The sequence below is a fragment of the Eucyclogobius newberryi genome, unplaced genomic scaffold (assembly GCF_026437365.1).
Source record: "Eucyclogobius newberryi isolate DKJ021-1_F unplaced genomic scaffold, fEucNew1.0.hap1 SCAF_16, whole genome shotgun sequence".
NCBI classification, from domain to species: domain Eukaryota; kingdom Metazoa; phylum Chordata; class Actinopteri; order Gobiiformes; family Gobiidae; genus Eucyclogobius; species Eucyclogobius newberryi.
Genome location: NW_027315790.1, coordinates 6,685,467 through 6,699,426, shown reverse-complemented (window position 1 = coordinate 6,699,426; position 13,960 = coordinate 6,685,467).

Below are 13,960 nucleotides of genomic sequence, written 5' to 3'. Positions count from 1 at the left end.
CACCGATCCACTCTCCTCCGCCATCTCCCGTCTCTCCAGACCGGACCTCGTAGACGCACGGCTACCAAGCAGCGACATCAGTGGAAATATTAAAGCCTATAGAATGAAGCCTAAAGAATAAAGCTGTACGGTGGAAGCACCGAACGTCAAAGAAGGAGAGGAAGATGAAGAAGAGTCTCCCTGGAATAAAGCCGGTCGGACTCTGAAATGGAAGGAGTACTTTTACGGACTACGAGTCTGAGGACTACGAAAAGTCTGAGGAATAAAGTCTGGCGGTAATGCAACACTCGGATGCCAACCGCCATAAAACAACAACAACAACAACAACAACAACAACAACAACAACAACTATTCTAGTCACAAAGACATATCATGACCTCATGGGCTTTGTAACACCAAAGCAATGGGAGGAGTACTTTTACGGACTACGACAAAGTCTGAGGAATAAAGTCTGGCGGTAATGCAACAATTGGATGCCAACCGCCATAAAACAACAACAACAACAACAACAACAACAACAACAACAACTATTCTCCAAAAGTCTGGCGGTACTGCAACACTTGGATGCAAACCGCCATAAAACAACAAAAACAACAACAACAACAAGTCTGGCGGTACTGCAACACTTGGATGCAAACCGCCATAAAACAACAACAACAACAACAACAACAACAAGTCTGGCGGTACTGCAACACTCGGATGCCAACTGACATAAAACAACAACAACAACAAAGTCCTTTTCAATCTGTTGCATATCTTTACGGACCGGCTCCACCAGATTGAAAATGACTTTAGGATGGAAACTTCTCGATTTCTGAAATAATTGTCCGGATGAAACGTCTCAAACCTTTTCTTCTTCTACTCATCACTGATGCTTTGTGGTTTGGTCTCAGCTTCAGCACCAGACGTGGACTGCGCGGCCAGACTTGATACATTTCATTCTCGACCCGTTTTAAGCTGCGCAGTTGCATTATTTTGCGTGTTGCCTCAGGATTTCCTCAAGTTACCGCACGGCGCGCGATCTAAAGAGCGAAAGCAAAAGTGAGAGATTGAAAATGTGTCCCCGCCTGTCTCACTGAACCACGAACAATCATTTGTGTTCTTTAAACGGTTTCACGCTGATCGTCTTTTGGGAATGTCTCCAAATGTCCTTTTAATAATCCGTCTATAAATAGTATTGATTTTGTTATTGCCCTGTCTCCTGTCTCCTGTCTCCACACACCTGTCTCCACACACCTGTCTCCACACACCTGTCTCACACATCTGTCTCCACACATCTGTCTCCACACATCTGTCTCCACACACCTGTCTCCACACACCTGTCTCCACACATCTGTCTCCACACATCTGTCTCCACACACCTGTCTCCACACACCTGTCTCCACACATCTGTCTCCACACATCTGTCTCCACACACCTGTCTCCACACACCTGTCTCCACACATGTGTCTCCACACATCTGTCTCCACACACCTGTCTCCACACATCTGTCTCCACACATCTGTCTCACACACACCTGTCTCCACACACACATCTGTCTCCACACATCTGTCTCCACACATCTGTCTCCACACATCTGTCTCCACACATCTGTCTCCACACACCTGTCTCCACACACCTGTTTCCACACACCTGTCTCCGCACACCTGTCTCCGCACATCTGTCTCCGCACACCTGTCTCCACACACCTGTCTCCACACATCTGTCTCCACACATCTGTCTCCACACACCTGTCTCCACACACCTGTTTCCACACACCTGTCTCCACACACCTGTCTCCACACACCTGTCTCCACACATCTGTCTCGAGAAAGTACTCCTTCCATTGCTTTGGTGTTACAAAGCCCATGAGGTCATGATATGTCTTTGTGACTAGAATAGTTGTTGTTTCAGAGACCAACTGGCTTTATTCCAGGGAGACTCTTCTTCATCTTCCTCTCCCTCTCTGACGTTCGGTGCTTTGGAAGTACAAAGCCCATGAGGTCATGGGACGTCTTTGTTGTTTTACAAAGCCCATGAGGTCATGGGACGTCTTTGTCGTTTTATCCTTTAGAAGTCCTTCTTCCATCACTTTGGCGTTTCTAGGCCCATGAAGTCAAAGCGCGTTAGAACATCCTCTTGCTCCTCATCCTCGGCTCAGTCTCCAACACCCCCCACCTCTATAAACGTTTACCCAGCCCTGTGCTACATAAGTAAGCAACCACAGCCTGACACAAACCCTGTGACTGGATCGCCAGAACGTTCCGCAGATTGAACTCCCGCCCATTATTCCGAAACCACAAGGCCAACCCGGCCCTTTCTCTATCATAAGCCTCACAGCAAATCAGCACATGCTCGACAGTCTCTGGCACCCGACAGTGACCACACAGACCGGTCGGATGTTTGCCTATCCTACTCAGTGACCAATTGAGTCCAGTATGGCCAATCCTCATGCGGGCGAAGGCCCTTTGTTATTTCAGAGACCGACCGGCTTTATTCCAGGGAGACTCTCTGTCTCCACACATCTGTCTCCACACATCTGTCTCACACACACCTGTCTCCACACACCTGTCTCTACTTACCTGTCTCCACACACCTGTCTCCACACATCTGTCTCCACACATCTGTCTCCACACACCTGTCTCCATAGATCAAAATGCTGTTGCTTTGGCTATAATATTCCATAATATTGCTTAAAACGTATCTAGATTTATCTTATCTAGAAGTAGAATGTTCAGAAGTATAATCTTAACTTTCTTTTTCCATGGAATCATGCAGTAGACTTTACACCTCCAGAAAGTTACATACTTTAAGTAAAAGTATTGAAGTGTTTAAAATGTAACTTTTAGAGTAAGAAGAAAAAGCCTGTTTCGAAGATTTTTTTTAGTCAATCAATTTCCCAATGTTACTCTAAACCTTTAAATACAAGAATTTAACCCCTAGAGTAGAAAGTTTCCCTCAAATGTAGTGAATTAAAATGATACGGTTGCTACTGTAAAACGTATCCAAGTAACGTAATGATGATGCCTAAAATGTAACGTACAATACTTTTACTTTTGTATTTTGCCACTATGCCTGTCCAATGCCAACCAACCTGAAGTGACAGATACATATCAGGCCTGACATTGTTTTGCCCTCCTGGATGTTGATTAATCTGAAGACATCCCTTTTACTCCAGGTACGACTGACCTGAAAACGTCCACGAAAGCTGGTCTGCCTGCTACATGGCCTGGGCGGGTGACGACGGGGACCCATTCTCACGTTCCTCCCTCCTCATTGTCTCTCGTACATTAGTGTGTGGGGCAGCCGTCACCCCTGACCCTTTGCACACTATTCTGAAGAAGTAAGGGGAGAACGGGCTTGTGAGGCGTGGGACTGCGGTCTCCATAAAGAGCTCGTATTGTGAGCGGCGCGGAAACATTAGCTGAGATACAGAGTGCCCTGGGACATCCACTGTGTTGTGTGTTGGGACGGGTCCAGACGGGAGTGGAGCGTTTATGTGTCAGGATAACCCAGAAACTATGTGGAGAGCGAGAGGGGGGGAGAGAGAGAGAGAGGGAGGTGGACAACGCTCTCCATCTCACTCATGGCTGTCGGCTCATTCTGGATTTAGATCTGGCATAAAATGTATCAATAAATACCAATATACTTAAGTAACAAACGATAAAACTGGACTGGACATTTGGAACTACCTTTTTGTTTGTCAGCACTAAAAAGTATAGCAGTGTGAGTGTGAAGGCAACAGAAGCACAGTGAGACGACTTGCTCAAATACATAAACTGAATTTAACACATTTAAAAGAACGAATAGAATTATTCATGTCTGAGCACTCTCTTTCCAGTCACATGATGATTTTGAAGATTTTTACCACAACCAGCCTCTACTGGAGTGAATCATGGGGATGAACTTGAACTGTGTGTGATTCTGTGTGATTCTGTGTGCTTGTGATGTGTTCTCTATTGTTGTTTTAAATTGTGTTACTTTTACATCAACCTGTCTAATATTTAAGCGACTGTCATCACCCAAACATACAAATGTTGTCTTTGTAAATACATTCTTAATTGTACCTGAATTATACTTTTTAATCATGAGGCCAATCTCAGCAATTCTTAAAAAGACGTTTAGTAATTCCAAGTTTGTTTTGCTGTGAGACGTGGCTGGAGCTGGAAACAACACAAAAATGTTTGCTTCGTTTATTATAATTAAGCTTTTGCTGTCTGTCTCTTTATGTATTGCATTTAATTTGGATCATGTTAGATGCACTGGAAATATAATATTTTTCATCTTGAAGTGTTGTGCATCAATAAATAGGAAACAGCTGATGCTGATGTGTGCTTGCTTTGTTATGCACCAGACCGAGCTAAGCACAAGATCTGAAGATGAAGCTCTGCTGTACTACGGCCCGCACGGCTCCTGAGGGCCCCAGCTGCATTGAAGGATGGGTCAAGTACGAAGAACAAATTTCCCTATGAGGACAATTAAGTGCACCTTAACCTTAAGCATCTCGGCTCAACATATCACTGGAAATACAAAGGTTTATCACTGTTTAAATCTGAGTCTACGTTCCCTCTCATCCAATCATGAGATATAATATAATAATCTCTTACTCAAGCATTCTGGGAGTCAAAGCGAGCCACCTCAGATCACTTAAATGGACCGGTCCAGTTCACTTAAGACAGTGGAGACACTTTAGGTCTGAACCAATCCGCTTCAAAGTGAACCAGTCGAAACATGGCTTCCTCTGTATCTACCTGCGTTGTATCAATGAAATTTCCCCATGTGTGGACAATAAAGGATTATCTTATCTTATCTTATCTTATGTTAGGGTTGAATCAGCGGCAAATCATGACCTCACTAAAATTAAGTAAATATTCAAACCCTGTGATTTTTAAAGTTCTCCCACTAAGAAATGATGGAGGGGTCTGAAATGTTCATCGAAGGTGCATTTCCACTGTAAAATCACAAGTATTTGAACACCTGCCAATCAGCAAGAATTCTGGCTGTCAAAGACTTGTTAGTCTGCCTTTATAAAGTCCACCTCTTCTCCACTTATTAACCTGTTACCACCCACCTATTTTCGCCCTGTGCACAATGGTTGGACATACCCAAATGGCATTGCTTATTAAAAGAGGATCTTATGTTCCACATGCAAGTGTGATGCATCATTAGAAAGCTTAGGCCTTCTAGTTTCTGCAGATGTGCACATGAACACTGTCAGGGCTTCAGAACTTACACTACAGAGGCCCAAACATAAACAAAACATCCTTTTTTAGTCTCGCCTGAATATTGTTAATTTGTAATGGTCCTGAGCATGACATACTTCATTGTGTGCATATGCTGTTCACTGTACATGATGTTTATCTTGTTGACAACAACTGTGTAAAGTTTCAGATCTCTAGGAACAGGCATTTTGGTGCTGTTGACCTTTTTGTATCAAAAAGTATATTCGGAACAAGTGATCCAAATATGTGCCAACTGTGCCAAACTGTTTTATTAAAATTTTAGCTCCTCTATGATCATAAAACATACATTTTGATGTTTTGTAGGCCACTAATAGCAATTATAACCGCTAAAAAAAAATATGTGAAAATGTGTAAATATGAGTTTACCCATGAATTTCCCATATAGAGGTTAAAAAAAAAAAAATATATACTATTTCTATTTTATTTTTGTATTGGTATAATAATACATATATCGAACAAAATGCACGTCCAAAAGGCTAATAAACTCAGAAAACGTTATGCGCAAAATCCTGCCGAGAAATCTGGCTCTTTACAGCCTTCCCGGAGCCTTACGCACGAGAATACAGAAGATTCTGTGTCAATAAGCCCTTTGTCCCGCCTATCAGGAAAAAGGTCTCCTCATTGGCTAGAATAATATGTCACTCAAAGTCTCCTGCGTGCCTGTTAGCAGAAGCTAAGGGCTAAAAACAAACATGGACGCGCGCTTCGGAAGCGCCGAATTTTTTTCCTCCGGAGGCTGTAGCAAACAAACCCGGTGACAGAAAAAAATGTGGATGGTCTCATTCTGTAGGTAACAGTCTAAGGAAGAGATCTATGTCAAACACTATCGTATAAGTCAAACAGGTCATTTATTATGGACGGAGAAATGCGCCGGACAAGCGCATTCTCGTCCGGCGAGAAACGAAGAAAAGTTTGTTTACTTGACAATATCTCAAAATCGGATAACTTCAGGAAAAATACAAGTGGATATTGTTTTTCAATGATTCCTTACGGACAGACTGAGTACAAGGATGTACAGAATTAAAGCCGTTTCGTCCGTCATAAACAGCAAACAGGTAGGACATGCGTTTGTAAAAGTTGAGACTTTCTCACAAACTATTGGCAATTGCTTCTTGGGGCATATTATTCAATGTAAATCAATGACATATTCGTTTTGTTGAGAAAATAAGCTTTAAAATGATGTATGGCTTGCTGGTATTGACCACGGAAATAAAAGTGATGATGTAAGAGAATATTTGAGATATAGAAAATGTTCGCCGGCGGACAGGTGGGTGGTAACAGGTTTGTAAAAGACCTGTTTGAGCTCATTAGCTGCATAAAGACTACTGCCAAATCAGACTCCAACTACTGCCATGGGAAAGACCAAAGATATATATATATATATTTTTTTTAATTAATTCATTGATTTATTTTCACACCAATGATCGCGGGCCGGCCCTCCGCTACTTGCCTAGATTCTAATATGGCCCTTGGAGGACAATAATTGCCCACCCCTGATCTGGATGATCCATGGGAGAACGTTGTGTGGTCGGATGAGATTAAAAAAAATTACTTTTTGGTATAAACTCCAGTTGCCGTGTTTGGAAGAAGATGAAGGATGAGGACCATCCCAAGAACACCATCTCTACTGTGAAGCATGAGGGTGGAAACATCATGCTTTGGGGTGCTTTTCTGCACAGGAGACAGGACGACCGCACAGGGGAAAGGACGACCGCACAGGGGACAGGACGACCGCACAGGGGACAGGACGACCGCACAGGAGACAGGACTACTGCACAGAGGACAGGACGACCGCACAGGGGAAAGGACGACTGCACAGAGGACAGGACGACCGCACAGGGGAAAGGACGACCGCACAGGAGACAGGACAACTGCACATAGGACTGGACGACCGCACAGGAGCCAGGACGACCGCACAGGAGACAGGATGACTGCACAGGAGACAGGACGACCGCACAGGAGACAGGACGACCGCACAGGGGACAGGACGACCGCACAGGGGACAGGACGACCGCACAGGAGACAGGACGACCGCACAGGGGACAGGACGACCGCACAGGAGACAGGACGACCGCACAGGGGACAGGACGACCGCACAGGAGACAGGACGACCGCACAGGGGACAGGACGACCGCACAGGAGACAGGACGACCGCACAGGGGACAGGACGACCGCACAGGAGACAGGACGACCGCACAGGGGACAGGACGACCGCACAGGAGACAGGACGACTGCTCTGTGTTAAGGAGAGAATGGATTGTGAGATTGTGAGTCTTCCAACATGACAATGACCTGGAGCACACAGCCAGAAGAACCAAGAAGCATATCAAGGTTCTGAAGGGGCCCAGCCAGTCTCCAGACCTAAATCCAATATAAAATGTATTGCTCAGCAACAGCCCTGAAACCAGATCTAGACAGATCTAGAGATCTGTGTGTGCAAACCTGGTCAAGAACTACAGGAAACGTTTGACCGCTGTACCAAACATTAACACTGATTTTCTTAAATCTTCAAATACTTATTTGCAGCAGCAACAACATACAAATAAATGATTTATGAACCAGAAGAAGGAAAATTCACAGATTTTCCTTCTTCTGGTTCTGTCTCTCACAGTGGAAATGCACCTACGATGAAAATGACAGAGGCCTCCATCATTTCTAAATGGGAGAACTTGTAAAAATGCAGGGTGTTCAAATATTTTTTGTCCTCACTGTATCTTTAAAAAGTAATATTCAGAGTTCACTTTTCAAACATTTCCAAAAGCAGCTACAGTTGAGAGAAGACAGAACTGCCAAACTAATTCAGGAATCTCATTCCAGAACATATTAGTTAAAGTCGAAATGACATGGACAAGATTTTCTAATAAAAACAAAGATTTCTTGTCGTTGTTCGGGATCTATGAAAATATATACAATCCCTCCAAATCACTCCATGGTTACGACACGATGGTTGTCACAAATGAGCTTGCTCTTTAACGCTTTCTAAAGGTTAAAAGATTGAATCCATATGTTGGCCGAGAACACTAACTCATCACTATTTGGCCTCCACGTGGGTTTTGTGCTGCTACAATTACACCTTATTTCTTCATAGTAAATCTTTTGTAATAGATGTACAGATGGAGCTGAACAGATGGTATTCATGATTCTCCAGCTGACTGACAATGCTGTGACTGTTGAATAAGAGTCAGTGAAGCCAATACACTTCACTCCAATGATAAAGCTCCTGAGTCTGTTTTCAGATGGAATTTGAATAATTAGAGGGTAGAGTTATATTAAAGTAAGGTTGTAGCTTCAAAAATATGCAAATGGTGGTTCAAGAAATTGCTCAAGAGTAATAAAGTAGCCTATTTGGGAAGTAAGAGTACTCATAAGAGGAATAGCCCTGACCACCCTCTGATTTGTAATTTGAAGTGTAATTGGGAGGAAAAAATGCATAATGAAAGGATCGAACACAAAAAAATAATTATGATTATTATTATTATCATTATTATAGGGTATTTATGTAGCCCTTTTCCACCTTCAAGGCACCAAAATCGCTTTACTCTCTTAAGTTCTTTACTCTATTAAGTGTCTTGCCTAAGGACACAAATCTGGCACGTGTAAAAAAATATGAACGTTAAAATCCTTCATCATCTTTTCAACATAAACCAACTAAGTCCTGTTCCGTTCCTTTTAATTTATGTTGCACAGGCAAAGCAGGAAATCAGGCATTCTACAGAATGCAGAATGCCTGAAACTGCCAAGCAAAGCAGGAAATAATATATATTCTCTTCTATAGACAACTAAAACGTATTTGGTTTTAAATGGAAGAAATATATTGCAGTTTATGGCTGTTTTCCTTGTATTCCATGCATAGAAATGTGAAGTATGTGAAGTATGTGAAGTACAGTGCAGAGGTGCTCTCAGTGTGTGGTGGACGTTGTTATATTACAGCTGTTCTCATTTAGTTTTTTATAAAATCCAACCATAAAAGCCTTTCACACTTTTGCCTAAAGGACGCACTAGGCACACGTTTTTTCAAAGATTGAAACATTAAACTTTTCTAAACAAAGAGATCACTTGTTCACTGGACTGAATCAGATATGATGAGTGGGAGGGGGGTCATGAGGGGGGTCGATTAAAGATGAAAACATATCATTATAAAATAATAACAAGCATGATACTAATAATGAAAATAGTAGCAATGAAATAAGTAAATATAAATACTGTATATAATTGCATAGAAATTTACAATATATTAATTATAATACTCATAATAATAATAATACATAAATGTATGTAATAATAAATAGCAGCAACAATAACGACGACATCAACCCTAAATTAACTGTTGCCATTATCACTACCATTATTAACATTATTATCCCGAGCATCATCATTAATAATAATGACGATGACAATAACAGCAATAAAACAAAAGGCATAAACATTGGCATAAGCAAAGACCACAGTTGGGAAATATCCATTTACACTTCAGATACTCAGAGTGTGTTACAGTGAAAACAAAATACACCGCACTTTACATTCAGTGAACTTCCACCAAACTTTGACAAGGACAGATCAATCTTAACTGTTCTGGACAGCGAAGCAAGGCATTGTTCTATAAACAGTTGTAACAAAACAAGTGCATACATCACGGGCAGAGAGTATAATGGATGAAGTGGGTGAATATAAATGTAGACGGATCATTTATGCAGGTAATGCCTTGAATTGCACAAAGCCCTGCTTCAGTGCTCCTGAATGAAACACACTGAATATGACATTTGTCTGGGGTCACTGTTGGAATGTATTGCCCTTTTTGTTCCTGCTTTTGTCTTGTTTAAATCTGATTATTTTTCCACTTTACTTCATATCCATGAAGCTATCATTTTTTGTATACAAAAGCTGTTCATAAGAGGGACCTCTTCATAATTCAGTAAAGTGTGTCACCTGTGAGTTCCTTAATCCAGGGATGAATGCTGTTCTAACACTTTGACATCCTGGGCGTGGTCACAGTGCACGGTCTGAGGTGCCATCTACACCAGGGCCATTCAACTTAAGTTTCCTGAGGCCTCTGGGCCGGAGGTGCACAACACGCCACTGCAACACAAAATGTCCCCAACAATAATACATTGAGTTAATACAATAAAATGCTGTTAAATTAGATTTGAGAAATTACATACAAAATACTTTACCAGTAACATTGGTTGACAAAATAGTCCATCCAGAACTGAACCAGAATTAAGCTAGGACTAGACTAGAACCAACCAGTTCTGAGCCAGGACTAACTCTGAATCAAACAGGTCTAAAGCAGAATTCAACAAGGACCAAACCAGGTCTAAACTAGAGCTAACCCAGATTTAAACCAGTAAACATGTTTTCATACATATATATTTGGAAGATGGGTCGTGGGCCGGATTAAATCGCTTGGAGGGCCTGATTTGGCCCCGGGCTTTATGGTAAATAGCCCTGATTGACGCTTTGATCTTTCCAGCAGTTTGGTGTGTTCTTAAACCCAATGTATTTCACCCTGGAGAGACAAAGAGACCACGAGAAAGGACTGTTTAGCAGCTTTATTACGTGTTTTATTTGGCGCTCAGACCCCGGCGGAAGACGTTGCGATCATGGGCACTCCATGATCTATTTGTATTAGATGTCTCCCCCCGGAGCCTGGAGACTGGTGGTGGTAGATATGAAGAGAAGGTAGAGGATGAGGGGAATGCAGAGGAGGAGCAGGGGAGGTGGTGGGTCGCAGTACGGTTTGAGCGGCCGAGCCATCTGCCTGAGGCTTAAATGTGACCACCTGTGTGCTGATTGGAGCGGGGAGGAGTCACTTGAGAGCGTTGATTGGGGATGAGGAGCAGGTGCGAGGGCCATGATGCGACGCCCCCTGTCCTTCCACCCTCCTTCTTGGCTGGGAATAACGGCATAACCTCTTTGGGATAAGCGCAGAAACCTGGGAGAGTCCATGGTGAAGTGAGGGATCTGACTCTCACAGACGGACAGGCGGACGCCGCTTGAGTGCGATGATGGAGCTGGGGAGAGGGTGGCCTTGACGTAGATGGGTGGAGAATTCCAGGCTGAATTTACGCAGGCTTCATGTGTCCATGTCCAATAAGAGCGGTGAACAACTTTGAATTGTGTCACTTTGGTTTTCAAGTCTCTGGACAGTTTTTTGACATCGTTACAGAATTTCTTTCATTCTAGTTCTGAACATCTTTAGGTCCTTCTCCCAGATACTTTTTAGTATGTTTGGTAGATTACTGTCATTACAATCAAGACTTCTGAACAATGCCGAGGATTATCAGATTTGGTTGTAACGGTTATATTTCATATTTATTTGTCAGTTTTACCATTTTGGTGAAGTTTATAATGTTACTTCCTGGTTGGACATGAGCAGCACATGTGACATAGATAGAGGTAATTCCATAACCGAATATACTGTAAATTATACTTTGTATTACAGTATAAACATGGGCCAAATGCCATTTAAATTACACAACAGTTATGATTTGACAAATACTAGAAAATACCTTTATTTTGTTAAATAAATTACTGTTAAAAATGCAATGATGTCACATTCATGTGCATATAACTGATGAAAATAGAGTGTTTATTTTACCATTATTATTATTAGTATTATCTTGTCTTACGCGAGCTGTTTTTATTTTATTATTTTATTTTATCTTTATTTTTCCCCTCTATTCCTTATTAGAAAATGAGAGGTTTTGTCTATAGGAGTTTTTGTTTATAAGAGTTTTGTTTATAAGAGTTTTTCTATTAAGAGTGTTTTTTAAACTTCCTATAAGTTATCTGTTCTTTTCCTCTGTATCTACCTGCGTTGCAACAATGAAATTTCCCCATATGTGGACAGTAAAGGAATATCTTATCTTATCTTACATGGACGGATCTGCTTTGCCACAGTTCTCACAGTGCTGTTTTGCAGTGCAGTCCAGATTCTTTGAGTATGTAGATTCTGCTCTATATAAACAACAATGTCATTCCCCAAATGTCATCTATAGATTATATCCTACTGTGGGTGGACTATATACTCATGTGCGGCTGACATACTGTAGGACAAAGGAGTCGACCTTTCTTTGCCATTTGACCCATTTGAGCGTTTGTTCTGGCTGAAGGTGTTGATGGGAGGTTGCAACCCGGAGACACGTGCGGACGACAAACGAGGATCAGGCGGATTCCACGAACAACAATGGAGGCTCGATTGCCACACCTGCCATGTTGTGCGGCTGAATCACAGTTACATCCACAGATGGTGATCACGGAGCACGCTCAGGTGCAGGAAATCTCTCAATGTTGTGAATGTTACTGTGGTTGCAAATCTGCTTTATGCAAATTACATGTTATAGCAAAATGTGCCTGGAATTCATAAATGTCAAACAATGTATTTGAAATCAAAATTATAAATGAAACTTAAATCATTCAATGTATTTTATTATTATTATTATTATTAAAAAGAAAAAAGGTTGTACTCCTTCAGGTGGTACGTGGATCCCTCTGCAGTTCAAATGCTGCTGAATTTAGGGTCAATTTAAGTGAAATCCTCTTAAAATGTTACCAAAAACTTAATTTAACTCAAATTTAGTTAAAATATTTCTTACAGATTTGATACCAGTTTGACAATATTTTAGGTTTGAAATGTTACTTTTACCTGGAGTCTGTTCACTGGGCCAAAGCTCTAATATAATGTCACAAAAATGATTATTTGACAGGTAAAAATATATGAAAATAGCGTTATGCTGTTTTTTCGTGTGTAAATCGGCCCAAACCTTTGTATCTCGCTCTACTGCGATGTCCTCATGCTTTAGAACTCTGCTTTATTTCCTGTCATTTTCAACATAATTTTTCAACTTTTCTTCTCAAACTGACACTTTATTGGTGTAAAATGATAGCTTTTTATTTACAACAACTTTTATTCCTGGAAAACCTGAAAATAATAAAAACATTAGTGTGAAACCTTTGAGAATCATTGAGCCATCTAACATTATTCAAATGATTGTTCGGGCAACGTGAAAGTTATTGGCATGAACAAGCTACATTCCAGTGCTATACATTATGAGCTGCCTAATGGGCCCCTCACTTCATAATGGGCCCCTCACTTTCGATACAAGTCTCTGGTTTCTTCTCAAACTTTTGTGATTCCCTTTGGCTTTGTCGCTGTTTCAGGGCTGAGGTGGAAGAACTCAGTCTTATTACTTCAGTAAAAGTACAGATAAATGTGCAAAATTACTACGCAAGTTAAAGTATCACATCATGAAAAATACTGAGTGAAAGTTTTGAAATACACAAGGTTGACTGTTGAACCTTTATTTGTGGTGATTTTGATAAAGAACTGTGCTGATCTACTGTAGTAATCAAATCAATGCCTTAATCTTTCTAGTGAATGTTATGTATATATTTTGTTAAAAGCTGTGGAACTTAAAACCTTTAGGCAAAATGTCATGAAAAATATGCTATTTATTACACAGATACTCAAATGAAGTGAGGTAAAAAGTCTCGACTGCAAACTACAGATAGCTTCAACTTTTAATTCAAGTCCATCTGAAGGTTCTCCTGGTTTCCAAATGAGGCCTTCGTCTGGTGGGATGGCATTTGTGGTAAATATTTATCAAGGTTTTATGTCCATAAAGTTACAGTTTGTGAACAAATGTTGAAAAATAAAAGTGAAAAATGACAGGAAGTAGTGCTGAGTTCCAAAACTGGAATCCCTCTGTGATGTCATCAATGTGGGCGTGTCATTGAAA